We start from the raw sequence: 13218 nt of genomic DNA, 5'->3' as shown, positions 1-13218 counted from the left end.
AAATTCTAGACCAGTCACTTCTGTGCCATGGACCCGGCATTTTCTTAGGGTCCTATGTCCCAGGGCAAAGCAGGAAAAGTCCCCACCTCACCATACCATAAGTTTTCACTGAGACTCTATGTGAAATGCTTAACTTAACCTCAGTGCACACCAGCACTTGGCTCTTCATAATTATTCATGAAATCTGAAAGCAGATCAAACAGGGTTCTGCAGAGTATCATGCCTGCCCTAGTTTGCTCTTCTGTGGCTGTGACAAAGCATTGGTCAAAAGCAACTTGGTGAGCAAAAAGGGGTGGCTTAACTTCTTAGCTGACGGTCCATGACTGGGACGCCAAACTCAAGGCAGTAGCCTAGAGGTAGGAACTGATGCCGAGGCCACGGAAGGATGCTGCTTTCCAGCTCGTTCTCTACCCACGGCTTGCTCATCCTGCTTTCTTATACAGCATAGGAGCCCTACAGTGGCAGCACCCACAGTGTGCTGGACCCTCCCACATCAGCAACTAATCAAGAAGATACTGCACAGACATTCCTACAAGACACTGCGATGCAAAGACTTTTTCAGTTGAGGTTCCCGTTTCCCAGATGACTGACTGGTTTGAATCGGGGTTGATAAAGGCTAGCCACAGCAGAGTCCAGCTTTAGTATTATAATGTGGTTTTTGTCAGTGTATTCTTGAAGTCCACAAGGTTCCTGGAATCTTTAAAACTGTTACGTCTTTCGGTTCTCTAATTTGACATTAAATGCAAGAGATAGCCATCTTCCATTTAATCTTGGCGCCCACCTTTTAATCTGTGTTTATAATTGTACGAACACCCAACAAAAGCCAGGTCAAAACAAGAACCAATCTGGAAAGAGAAGAATCGGTGGGAAAATTGAGTCACCGCTTGGCACGAGGCAGTTTAATCTATTCAGCCACAGCAGCCCTGCAAGCAGATGCATGATTTGGAATCTGACATCTTACATACCAGCAAGTGCTGGCTTATAAGCAGAGAGCTGAGGCATAAACACACAAAGCGGGATGATTTCATCCCCGGTTCTATTAGTCATTGGGTTAAATGCCCACTTGGTACCAGTTTCAATATCACCACAGTGTTAACCTTGTCTTCAAGAGAGCGAGCAGCTCCGATGCTTTATCTTAATTGTCAGCTTGTCTGAATTTGGAATCTCCTACGAGTCACACCACTCCAAGAATTTCCAGGAAGGGTTAACTGAGGAGCAAATCCCATCCTGAGCATGGGCATCACCATCCCGCAGACTGGGGGCCCAGACTGGATAAGAAGGGAAAAGGTTCAGAGCAAGCAGAGTGACAGCATCCTTCTCTCTCTGCATCCTGACTGTGCCCAGTGTGACCGGCCCCAGAGCTGGAGCCACACTCCCCACCATGCCTACCCTGCCTCCTGCCATGATGGACTGTATCCCACAAACTGTGAGCCCAAATCTGCCCTTCCTTCTTTAAGATGCTTTTCCTGGGACATTGGTCACAGAAACAAGGTGAGTAATTAATACAGCAGTTAAGTTAATGGTCAAAAGGTACCCTTCAAAAATCATATTTAATGATGAACTTCTACTGCATTTTGGATGAGATCCACGTTTTCTGAATTTATAAACCCTTGAGGCTAAGACAACTTGTTCAATGTACCTATACCAGCAAGCCTTCTCTGCCTACTTATTAATATATTTAAATCATAAGCCCAAGTTATAAGGAAAAGGACACACTGTTCAACTCCATCCACTAACTTCCTCTCTAGCGATGAACTCAGACAGAACCTCATCGTCTCTCCCATTGGAACCATGCTATTAACTGAAACTACCAATCATTTTGTTTGATTTCACTAGTAAATTTACTTTAGCAATGTGGTTGCCTGTGAGCTCTAAGCACAAGAATTGTCTGTAGGACCTAGTTTCATATTTATACATTTCAAAAATATTTTAAAAAATTTTTATTGTATCTGTATGAGTGTTTCCCTGTGTTGTGTTTGCACACCGTGTGGTCCCTGGTGTTCACAGAGGCCAGACTAAAGCATTGAAAGCCCTGGAGCTGGAGTTACATATGTGTGTGGGCTGCCGTATGGGTGCTAAGAGCTGAGCTCGTGCCCTCTGAACTGAATTGAGCCATCTATCCAGCCCCAGAGTTAAACATATACTAATAACATATTAATGACATCACCCGAGAAGCTGATTTTTTTCTTATAAAATAGATTCACATAGTATTCGTGTAATTATGGCAAGTTGGACAGCCCTGAAGAAATGTTTTCTGAAAACTCAGTCTACCTCTCTGTCCATCGGTGAAATGGCTGTGTCTCTCTTTCTTTATGTTTTATATTCATGAAGACACTGGTATCTTTTTTCAATTTTTCTAATTTTTACAAAACAGAATTTGAACCCAGAGCTCCCAACAGCACACTCAATGCTTAGCTCATTTCCACGTGACCTGACTCTTGGATACCCTGATCCGGCAGCATAACCAATGAACAGAAATCGAGATTTGTTTGTTTTTATGTTCTCAAAAACAGCAAGTGTGGCTTTCAATGCTCCCCTCTAAGAATTTTCCCAATAACAAATCAGAACTGTCATAGGCATATAACAAGCCCTTAATCTGTTTGAAGAAGCCAGTAAAAACTCACTTATGGGTTACGCTAGAAAGTAATTTACAGAGAACCCCAAAGACACATATTGTCCTTGCTCAACTGGATGATCCTGACAGAAATAATATTATATAATATATATATATATATATATATATATATATATATATATATATATATCCTTGGAATTCCAAGAAATGAGATCTGACTTACATGGTCAATCTGAAACTGGAGCTTGCATCTTCAGAGTACTGTTTAGCTGAAGTGGAGGGAGAAAGGACGCTATTCAGAGAGTATAGGACTGGGCTGACCATGAGAGTCGTACAGTAAAGGCCCTGTGACTCCAGGCTTTACTGTAATGTGACTCCGGGCGTGCGTGCTGGTCCCAGACAATGATTAGCAGAACCAAACTGGAAGCTGTAGAACTTGTATAACGCTCTTCATAGACACGAGCATTGCATTTTTTACATTTATTTATTTATCGTGTGTATGGGTGTGTCTAAGTGTGTGCACATGCGTGGACCATAGCTCGTGTGTGGTGGTCAGGGGAACTGGCAAGCGTCAGTTCTTTCCTTTCACTATGGAGGCTCCATAGGGAACCAAACTCTGGTGATTTGGCTTGGCGACAAGCTCCTTTACCTGTTGAGCCATCTCGCCAGTCCATATAAGAACATTTTGAGCACAAAGAAGCCAAAAAATGGTTGCACAAGGGCTCACTGCTAAAAGTTTGCAAAGTTAAAAGCAGAATTGTGCCCTACTAACCCCTACTAACCCCTGAACCATAGCACTTTCAACTGTAGGATGATTTGAAGTGAGGTTGTCTGTCTGTTGTCATAGCTAAAACTACTTAAATACTAAGTAATAGCTGTCATGTGACAAGAAGATCTCATGGAATATCCCCAGAGTGCTCAAATGTCTGCTACGAACCTTTAGCAACATTCTTAAAGTTTCATAACATTCAAGTTTAAAACACAATCAGAACAACAGTGCTTCCTTCCAGAAACATATAACCATTTTGAAACAAAAGTAACCCATTATGTTACAATTCTTTCCTTCGTCTAAGAAAGAGGTAAACAAGATAGAATCACAGTGTTAGAACTTTCGGACTTGGGGGAGAAATTTTTTCTTAATTACATGCTTCTTAGAGCAGTTCTAGGTTACAGAGAAACGGAGCAAACATAGGAAATTTTTCTCATATGCTACCTGCTCTCAGGTGAGTTTAACCTCCTCTGATGTTAAAGATGTTTCTAACCGCTGTCCGAGCACTATAGTCAATAAGCCTACAGTGGCATGCCATTGATGCCCAGCGTCATAGTTTGCCCTAGAGTTCACTTGTGGCACTGGTGATCTATGGGTTTTGACAAATGGATAATGACATGTATCCATGTATCACCCAGAATAGCTTCAACACCCCCAAATCCCACCTATTCATCCCTCCCTCCTTTCTCTATGTTTTTTTCTGGTTTCATAGATCATTTATTGCTTAATATTGCTGAATAATTATTTTATTTATAAATAATAAATTATTTATGACTGTAGGCATATTCATGTGTGTCAGTCAGTGTCTATGCACATATGTGTGCTTGCATGTGAAAGCCAGAGATCAGCCTTAAATATCCTTCCTTGGATGGCCTGCCTTGTTTTTTGAGACAGGGTCTCTCTGTTCATACGTGGGACTCATCAATTTAGCCAGGACAGCAGTCCAGTGAGCCTCAGGGGTCTTCTTGTCTCTGTCTCTCCAGTGCTGGGATGGCAAGCACACTCCACCATGCCTGGCTTTTATGAATTATTTAATAAAACATTATTTGTGAAGCCGTTATTAAAACTATAATTAATACAGCACTGCTGCTTTTAGCACTGGGCAGTGCTCTATGATCAATCCCTCTACTGGAAAATATCTGGGTTATTTACAGATTAGGACAATCATAACAAAGGCTGTTATGAAGATTCTTGCACAGGCTTTGTGTGGCTACAACCTTTCCACTCACTTAAGCAAATACTAGAGCATATAAACACTACAACCTATAGTCAAAGTCCGTTTAGTTTTACAAGAAACTGCATATGTGTATTGCATTAGCCTAATTTGCAGCTCCTCAGTGGTCTGTGCAGCTGCACATCTCCCATGCTCGCCTGCCCTCTGCCTCTCTTGAATATTGTACTTCAAATATTTCATCCTTCTTTAACCAGGATTCTTTATGGTTTCTTTATTGTTGTGTTCTTTGTGTCTCTCAGATAATGTCTTCTGCAAATATTTGCCCCTATTGTGTGTCTGATATCCTCATTTATCTTGACATTGTCTTTAACAGGAAGGAAGTTGCTGATTTTAATAATGTCTAGCTTCTCAACTATCTCCTTCATGTACAGTTGGGTCTTGGGGTACATTTGGCGTTAACTTTTGTGAAGGACGTCAGCTATTGTCTTGATTCATTATGTTCACTATGAGAAAGACTTCCTTGTCTTTGCTGTGTTGCTCTTATTCCTTTGTCATCTTCTTTTTGATTGATTTTATTGAGCTCTACATTTTTCTCTGTTCCCCTCTCTGCCTCTCCCCTCCCTTTCAACTCTCTTCCTTTGTCCTCTTTGAAGGCATTCACGAGGGTCTATGTAGGGCTCTCCATTCTGTTCCACACGACCATTTGTTTGTCTTTGTGAGGACTGCACTGCCTGGATTACCGAAGATTTCTAGAGAACCCCAAAGTCAAGTGTTGCCAGCCTTTCAACTGTTTTTCTCCATCACCACTGAGTTAGCTATTCTGGACATTTGGACTTTCCATATAAACTTTTTAAAATTAAGCAGGGTATCACCATGTAGCTCAAACTGACCTTGAGCAGGATCTACTTGCCTCAGCCTCTCTGGTGCCAGGATTCAGGTATGTACGCCACCCTCAGAACTACACATAAACTTGACCATCAGTTTATCAATACCCACAGGCGAGCTTGCCAGAGCTTGGGTTGGGATTTGGATTTTTTTCAACTTGGAAAGGCAATTTGTTTCTGTAAAAAAGGTACATCATTACCCAACCAAGACTAGTAAGCAGCAATTTGGATTTATTTTTAATTTCCTTTCATGTCATTTTTACATCATCGTCACCATCTTAACTTTAAAGCTACAAACTCCACACCTCTGGAAATCAGAGAAGTATCTGAGCCAGGTGGGTAATGCACACTGGTAAGTCTAGCACCGAGGAAGATGAGACACAAGTGTCTCCCTGGGTTCAAGAGCAGTCTGAGCTACTTAGTTAAGTTCCAAGGCAACCTGGGCTTCAGAGTGAAAGTCCTAACCCAACAATAAGCTAACAAGAAGATCTGTACCTAGTCACCCAGTAATAGCTAACACTTATTTGGAGGATTTTACTTCCACCCTCTCTTCTTTAAATTGGTTGGTTCCCCTGTAAAGGTCGTGTAGTGTTGACCTCTAAGTCTTACAAGTCTCCCTGAAGTTAAGGATGGCAAGGCATTTAGGGGCAGCTCCCATGAGGACGGCCAAGGTGTGAGCTCCTTTTACAAACTCAAATATGACTTCAGTTTACTTCCAGTGAGCAATGGGAGTGGCATGTATCAGTGTGATGGTGCTTTAAATCTACCAAATCACACACACACACACACACACACACACACAAATACACACACACACACCTTGCCACGTGGTGTTCGAGCTTGGTTTCACTCTTTGATTAGACATGGAAAGATAACCATGATCATGATGAGGACGGAGACAGTGGCACACAACAGTGATGCTAAGGAACACAGCCCCAGCCCACAGTGGGACCTAGTGGTAGCGGTTGCTCGCTTATGCTGGTACTGTCTCCTCTATACCAGGTTAGGAACTATTTTATACTGCTTTTGACATTTTCCTCTGTCGCTGCTGTGTGTGTCTCTGTCACCTAATGTCCTGAAGACAAAGACTCTGTTTGGTTCCAGATCCTTCATTTTCAATTGTTGATATATTCATCAGGTATTAGCGGATGTCTGCAATTATTCAGTCCTAGCTCTGTTGGGTGTTGTACTGAGTGTACAGCAGCTGTTTAAATCAATGAGACTTTAAACTATGGGCATATGACATTATACATGGTTTGAAAAGAAAAAAAAATGTGATTTATTTCATTTATACCTCCATCATAACTAACAGAGAACATGGAGTGTTTAATAAGCACATAATAACTAGTTGATTAAAAATAAAAGATACCAATGCAAAAATGCTGTCAGCAGAGCAGCGGTGTGAGGGGTGGGGGAAGGTGAGAACTCAGGACTGCGCTCTCAGTTTTTCTGTAGGGATAAAGTTGCAAAACACAACATTTCCAGTCTTTTTGTAAGACACTTGGCTCTATCACTTGCAGGAACCATTTCTGAATTTCTATTTCTGAATTATTTAATCATATTTCGGCAAACTTTAAAGCACAAAATCTAATCTAATCCTGAATGGCAATTTTCCAAATCAATCAAGTTTTGTCCAAATGCATGTGATATTCCCCAGAACCTGAAGCAATAACTGTCTAAAGACATGAGGAAAAGGCGGTGATGATGGTCCCATTGGTACAGAGCTGGCTGCACAAGCATAAGGTCCTAAGTTGGATGTCCCAGAACCTGGCACCGGCAGTGGTCACGCACACCTTTAATCCCAGCACTCAGGAGGCAGAGGCAGACGGAACTCTGAGAGTTTGATCCCAGTCTGGTCTACAAAAGCTAGTTTCAGGACAGGCTCCAAAGTTACAAAGAAACCCTGTCTCAAAAGCAAATAAATAATAATAATAATAATAAAAAGAACCTGGCATGGTGGCACATGCTTGAAACTCTAGTGATGGGGAGATAGAGACAGGCAGGTCTCTAGGACTTGCTAGCTGGCCAGCCTAGCCTACTTGAGGAGAGAGAGTGATTTACAAACATACGAACTTGGACATACACAAACAAAGAAAGAAATCATCATAAATGATTATAATCCCTAAAACTTAGAACTTAGAAGGTATATACCAAATAAATAATTGCTGAGGAATTGTTAAATCAATAGAGAAAAAACAAAATTATAGTAGACAATGTAAGAATGCTATATAACTCATTATAGATAGAAATATACTTTTTATGTACCAATTAAAATTTTAATGAAACTAACCTTTGAGTTTTAAAAATAACACCATTTGAGAAGAAAAGGTTAATGAGAAACCTTTTGTCTTAGACAAGAGAATTCAGACATTTTCTCTGTTCAATGTCTTATAAATTCCTAATCTACTAAATTTAAAAAGAAAAATTAAAAATCACTAGATTACTCTAATTCATCTCCCATCTCAATTTATTCTGGCTTCCTATGCCATTAAGACCTTAAACACAGAAGTTGGAGAGAGGGCTAAATGATTAAGAACACTTGCTATTCTTGCAGAGGATCTGAGTTCAGTTCCCAGCACATACATCAGGCAGCACACAACCACCTGTAACTTCAGCTGCAGAGGATGCACTGCCCCCTTCTGACCTCAGTGTTCACATACAGACATATATGTATTTACACACCCCCACAACTTTAGAGTTTTTTTTCTCATCTTTATAAAAAAAACCCTAAACACAATCTTTAGCAAACTTTACTGGGCAGATTCCTATGAAAGATACCAATGAGCATCCCCACAAACCATCTTTCTATGAACAATACTTTCCAGTTTCCAAAGCATTACCTTCTCTGAACTGCTCACCCCCCCCCAAAAAAAAATAAAGAAAACAAAAGTTCATAAACAACACAAATGAGATTGTGTGTATCTCCATGAATATAAGTCTCCTCCTGAAAAATAATAGCGCTGGGATCAAAACCTCATAATACGCACTTGCCTGCCAGGTTCTTCCCACCACCTGCCCTTCCCCCATTTCTCACACTGTAGTGCACCAGACAGCATTAACCAATCTCTGAGCAAGTTCAAGGGACTCATCAAAGATTTGAGGTGGGCATGAAGCACAGCAACAAGACTCTATTGCCAACAAGGCTTAGTTTCTAGAAAAGTTATGGAAGCTCAGCACTGCAGCATCAGTCTCAAGCCAACTTTTCAGCATCTTTGTTTGTGCATTCATCTTCCAGGCCAGGCCAGTACTGACAAAGTTGACCTCCCCTGTGTTTACATGCCAAAGTGAAAGTCTAGCTAGCGAGTACACAATTTGTCAAACGACAGGATCTTACAGGGCTGGAGGAACTACAGAAACTTGGAAATACTCAATGGTTCCACAGGAAACGTTAGGAACAGAAAACAAAATTTAGAATGGACCTCAAAATAAGCGAATCGTTTATAAGCAAATTATTTATGGAACATGCAGCCTTGGTTATAATATATTCAAATATATGCAAATACCGTGAATAAAAAAATAACTTAAAGTCCCTCAGTTCCATCACTGGGTCATTGGAGTTCCAGCAAATATCACTGGACAGTTATCTAGACATATTTGCTAAGTTGTGTCATTTTGAAAAAAGTCGAACAGAATTGAATTGAAATACCTTAGACTCATGTCAGCACAAATACTTATCTCTGGTCAAGTTAGAAAGGCCTGGATAACACCTCAAGATACCAGCTCCCATAGTCCACCTTTGGGTATTTTGATTTAATTGTTCTAGAAGTCCTTAAGGTCTATGCATGGTCCCAAATTACTGCTGAACAAGTCTCCCAAAAGATCATCTTATCAGCATAAGGACACACACTGGGGTTTTGAGCCCAGTTGCTGAGTCCAGAGAAACTCTGGTCTGCCTGGGAATATTGGGCACATTCATGGCCTGGTAATCCCTGTTGGCAAAGAGTCAACCGGTTCACACGCTGCACAGCTTTCAGCAGACCGGGCACATAAAGAGTGTACTGTGTCTGTATGGCAGGCAAGTCCACAATGGTGTGAGCTAGCGCACACTAGCGTGTGTGGCCGTCCATGTTTAGGCGGGGCTTGCTTTGGCCTGTGTGTTTGAGGTGATGGAAAACACCTGAAGGTGCATCTTCCCGAGGAAGCTGAGATAGATGCCCGAGTTAAAGCTAAACTGATGTGGCGCGCCGTTGATAGGTGGGGGGCACTCTGTCTTTATTAATGCATCTGCTCGAAATGCTCTAACGTGGAAAGGGCGGGACTAAATTTCCCACATGGCTTCCATTTCCAGAAGTGCCGTGTGAGAGGGGAAGAAAGTATTGCAGAAAGGCGAGGGAGGAGAGAGAAGGGTGAGACTTCTCTGGATGATGCCTCTGCTTTGCTCTTGGACAGGAAGACTGTTGATCCAAAGATTCTGGAAAGACCTTCTCAACATCTCTTAGTTCTGTGGTTTATAAAAGCAACATAACCTTAATCAGAAACAGAAGTAGGGGTTCCACATGTTAGCTTTCCACCCCCACCTCAGGAACACTGCCACCTTTCTGACAACGAGACCAGAACAGGCAATGTGACCTAGAAGATGGAGGGAGATGTACCTGCCAGGGAGATGATCCTGGGCCCAGATCTGTCCTCAGCTAGCTGGGATGCTCCTCCTGAGTACACCTTTCTCATTCAAAGACAGCGCAGATCCCAGAGATGCTTAAAGTAACCTATTGGCCTTCATCCTGCTCCACTTTGGATGAGAAACCATGGAAAAACCAGACCAGAAAGGAAATTTTCAGAGGGTAAATCTATTTCTCCATGAGACAGAATTGTTTCCATTGAAAGATGGGCATGAAGGGCTGGGGACATAGCTAGCTCGTGAAATATTTACCACACATGCATGAGAACCTGAGTTCAGTCTCTTGAAACCTACATAAAAACGCCAGCTGAAGGCACATACTTGTAATCCCGCAATACAGGGCCAGAGATAGGAGGATCTCTGGAACCCAGGGGCCAACCAGCCTATCTTACTCAGTGAGCACTGGGCCAATGAAAGATCCTGTCTCAAAAAACAAGGGGAATGATACCTAAGACTGACCTCTGGTCTCTATACACATATGCACACTGGTGCATGTGCGCTCTCTCTCTCTCTGTCTCTCTCTGTCTCTCTGTCTCTCTCTCTCTCTCTCTCTCTCTCTCTCTCACACACACACACACACACACACACACACACACACACACACACAGATGGGAATGAAGACAAAGTCCCTCCCTTCAGAGTGTCACACACATAGTCCGATCCAAACACCCTCCCACAAGTCTGAACCAATAGCCAGACTCAGCTTGACAAAAGCTGCTTCCCAGTACAGTCAGGAACATCTCCTACAAGTGTAAGAGGCAACATAATGAAGCCCTTCAGAGCCCTTAGAATACTTCCAGGCACATGTCTCTTAGAACAAGAAAATTCAAGAGCATTCTTATTTCCATGCAGAGAACACTGAAGCTGAAGAGCCGGAAGCACTTGAAAGTAAAGACAGAACCTAACCTGGATCTATCAACTTAAAACGCCCTGGGCTCTCTGCATAACGAAGCTAAACAGACACCCAATACCTAGAAATTAACCCACATCTGACACCCAGGTGAGTATTTCTCCAAGCCCAGGTTCCAAACTTTTCCCTTAGCCTGACATCGGCACCTCCTGGTCACCCACTGAAACGTGGTAATTTGACTCCAAAAGTAAGCAAGTCCACATCCCACATGTGGAGGGGGTGATGGGAGAATTGCTCCCCAGTGATTCGGAGCACAGCATGGAGGGCCGGATGTTAGCAACGTTCGAGAGCATTAGTTGTGTTTTCTGGAAGAATTCATCTCACTTCTCCATCCCTTCCCATAAGATAGGAATAATGCCTTACACAGTGGTGGGGGCTCAGTCAAATAACAGGCAAATCTCTGAATGTGGAGGATGGTAAGGATTCAAATGTTAGATTTTTTTTTGTTTCCTTTTACACACACACACACACACACACACACACACACACACACCAAGGGCCACTAGCTGATGAACCATTACTCCCATCTTCTCTATTGCTGATAACATCCTCAGGATGACCTTCCTCTATTGTTTCGTCCAAATCTTAAAAATAAGCCTGAGGAAGCGACACGGAGTGCGCCGGGAACTCACGCCATCAGCTGAGTGCATTTTTCCATGTCACTTCTAATGTGCTGAGAGACCCTGAACAAGTCAGTCCCCTGCTACCAATTTTTGAAATTAATTCAATGAGAGGGTTAGAAGTGATGGCGATTGCAAAGACCCTTTTCCGGACTCCAGTTGCCGCTAGGAAGGATGCGGATAGCTGAATGGTTAAAATGGTGCTAAAGCCGCCACTGGCTTAAGCACTCCCAACTCTCCTCAAATGGCTGAACTGAGTAAGTCTGCCACTCTGAGAGAACTCTCTCACTTGGATGGGCCTCTTGAACCCCGGCCAGGACTCTGGGTCCCAACTGGAAACAGCCCCAATTACTCTGATAACAAAAGGAAAAGCCCCTAGCACGGAGAGACTGCGAGTCTGGGAAGCGATTGCTCCATGTCACCCACGGCAAACCCTCCAGGCAGCTGGCCTTCCCGCCCAGCCACCCAAGCCCAAAGGTCAAGCCACCCCACATCCACAGACCTCACAGTTGACCTTCCCACAATTAAATCACAAAAGGTGCTAGGTCGTGTTCTCACCAAAACTCAGGCCCTTCAAACACCACCACTCAATGCCTGAAAACACAGCTCCTGGCCCTCCTCGCTCCAGCAGCCCAACTCTGCGATCGGCCTGTCTTGCCTGCCAACATTTCCAACTCTGCTAAAGCTGTTTATTGTACCTTGCAGCTGCTATGGAGTCCTGCACTTCGCTTCGGCCTTCTTTGGTTATTGGCGCCTCTTCTTCCCTCCCTGAAACAAATCCAGACCCCAAAACGTGAGCTCTGCCTTGGTCCTGAGTCTGTAGAGCCCGGCTCCCGCCCTTCCTCCTTGATTCAAACTGTCCGCTGACGCTTTTAAAACTTTTCCTGACACACCAAGAGAAGTACACTCAGAGCTTTCGTTTTTGAAAAAGAAAATGAAGAGAGAAACAAAAAAGAAAAAAAAATAGAGCCACATCACTTACTTCCATCCTGGGACGCCAGTTTTGAACAGAAGAAAACGGCTGTAATCCAATGTGTTCCCCCACCCCAAAAGAAGAATTTGTTGTGAACCACTTCTTTTTCCACTTTGCCGGTGAAGGAGCCCCCGTGGTAGGCATACATCCACAGGCTGATGCAAGATGCCTTTGAGAGAAACCTCACATTCTGAGGATTCCTGGGCCTGCGCCAAGGATCCCAGCATCCAATATATTGCACATTTGCTTTCAATTAGGAAGGGGGCTGGGGAGGGAGAAGGCAAGTCACCAATCAGAGCTGTGTTCTGTTTAGAGACTATTTCTTTTGACCCAAGGGACCACGAGCAAAGCTATAATTTTCAGCAAAACCCATTCATAGAAGAAAAATATGTATAACCATAGGACAGACTTAAAGACGCGGCTCCCTCCTGCCCTCTCTCCCTCCTCGTGCCTCCCCGTGCCTTTCCCCTCCAAGACTTGGTCCCATCATAGGATCGTCACCCCACCACCGTCTCATTTTTCTTACTGGAGCTGAAGCTATAAGAGCAACTTCAGGCTTGGACTCTCTTCCTTTTCACGTTTCCTGGACAGTTGAGTCACAGGCATGGAGCTGATCCTTCGTGTTTTGGCCATGAGAACTCAGAGCTGAGTCCTCGAAGAAGGTTTGATTTAATCCCTCCCCCGCCCCACTTCCT

At 43.2% G+C, this 13218-nt stretch overlaps 1 protein-coding gene across 1 annotated transcript in view; it reads right to left on the bottom strand.

The window, feature by feature from the left end:
• The window catches only part of LOC121455175 (discoidin domain-containing receptor 2), a 122770-nt gene extending 110208 nt beyond the window's left edge, over window positions 1–12562 (bottom strand). Inside the window, exons 1-2 of the mRNA XM_041662772.1 lie at window positions 12533–12562; window positions 12249–12318 (exon numbers count right to left, since the gene is read on the bottom strand). The gene's annotated coding sequence lies outside the window, so the exon portion shown is untranslated. The remainder of the gene's footprint in view (window positions 1–12248; window positions 12319–12532) is intronic.
• Window positions 12563–13218: the final 656 nt, after the last annotated feature.

This window comes from Microtus oregoni, unplaced genomic scaffold (assembly GCF_018167655.1).
Source record: "Microtus oregoni isolate MIOR12 unplaced genomic scaffold, Mior012 000013F_ref0000133, whole genome shotgun sequence".
Classification (NCBI taxonomy): Eukaryota; Metazoa; Chordata; class Mammalia; order Rodentia; family Cricetidae; genus Microtus; species Microtus oregoni.
The sequence above is the reverse complement of the archived record's forward strand: the minus strand, read 5'-3'. Positions and strand labels throughout refer to the sequence as shown.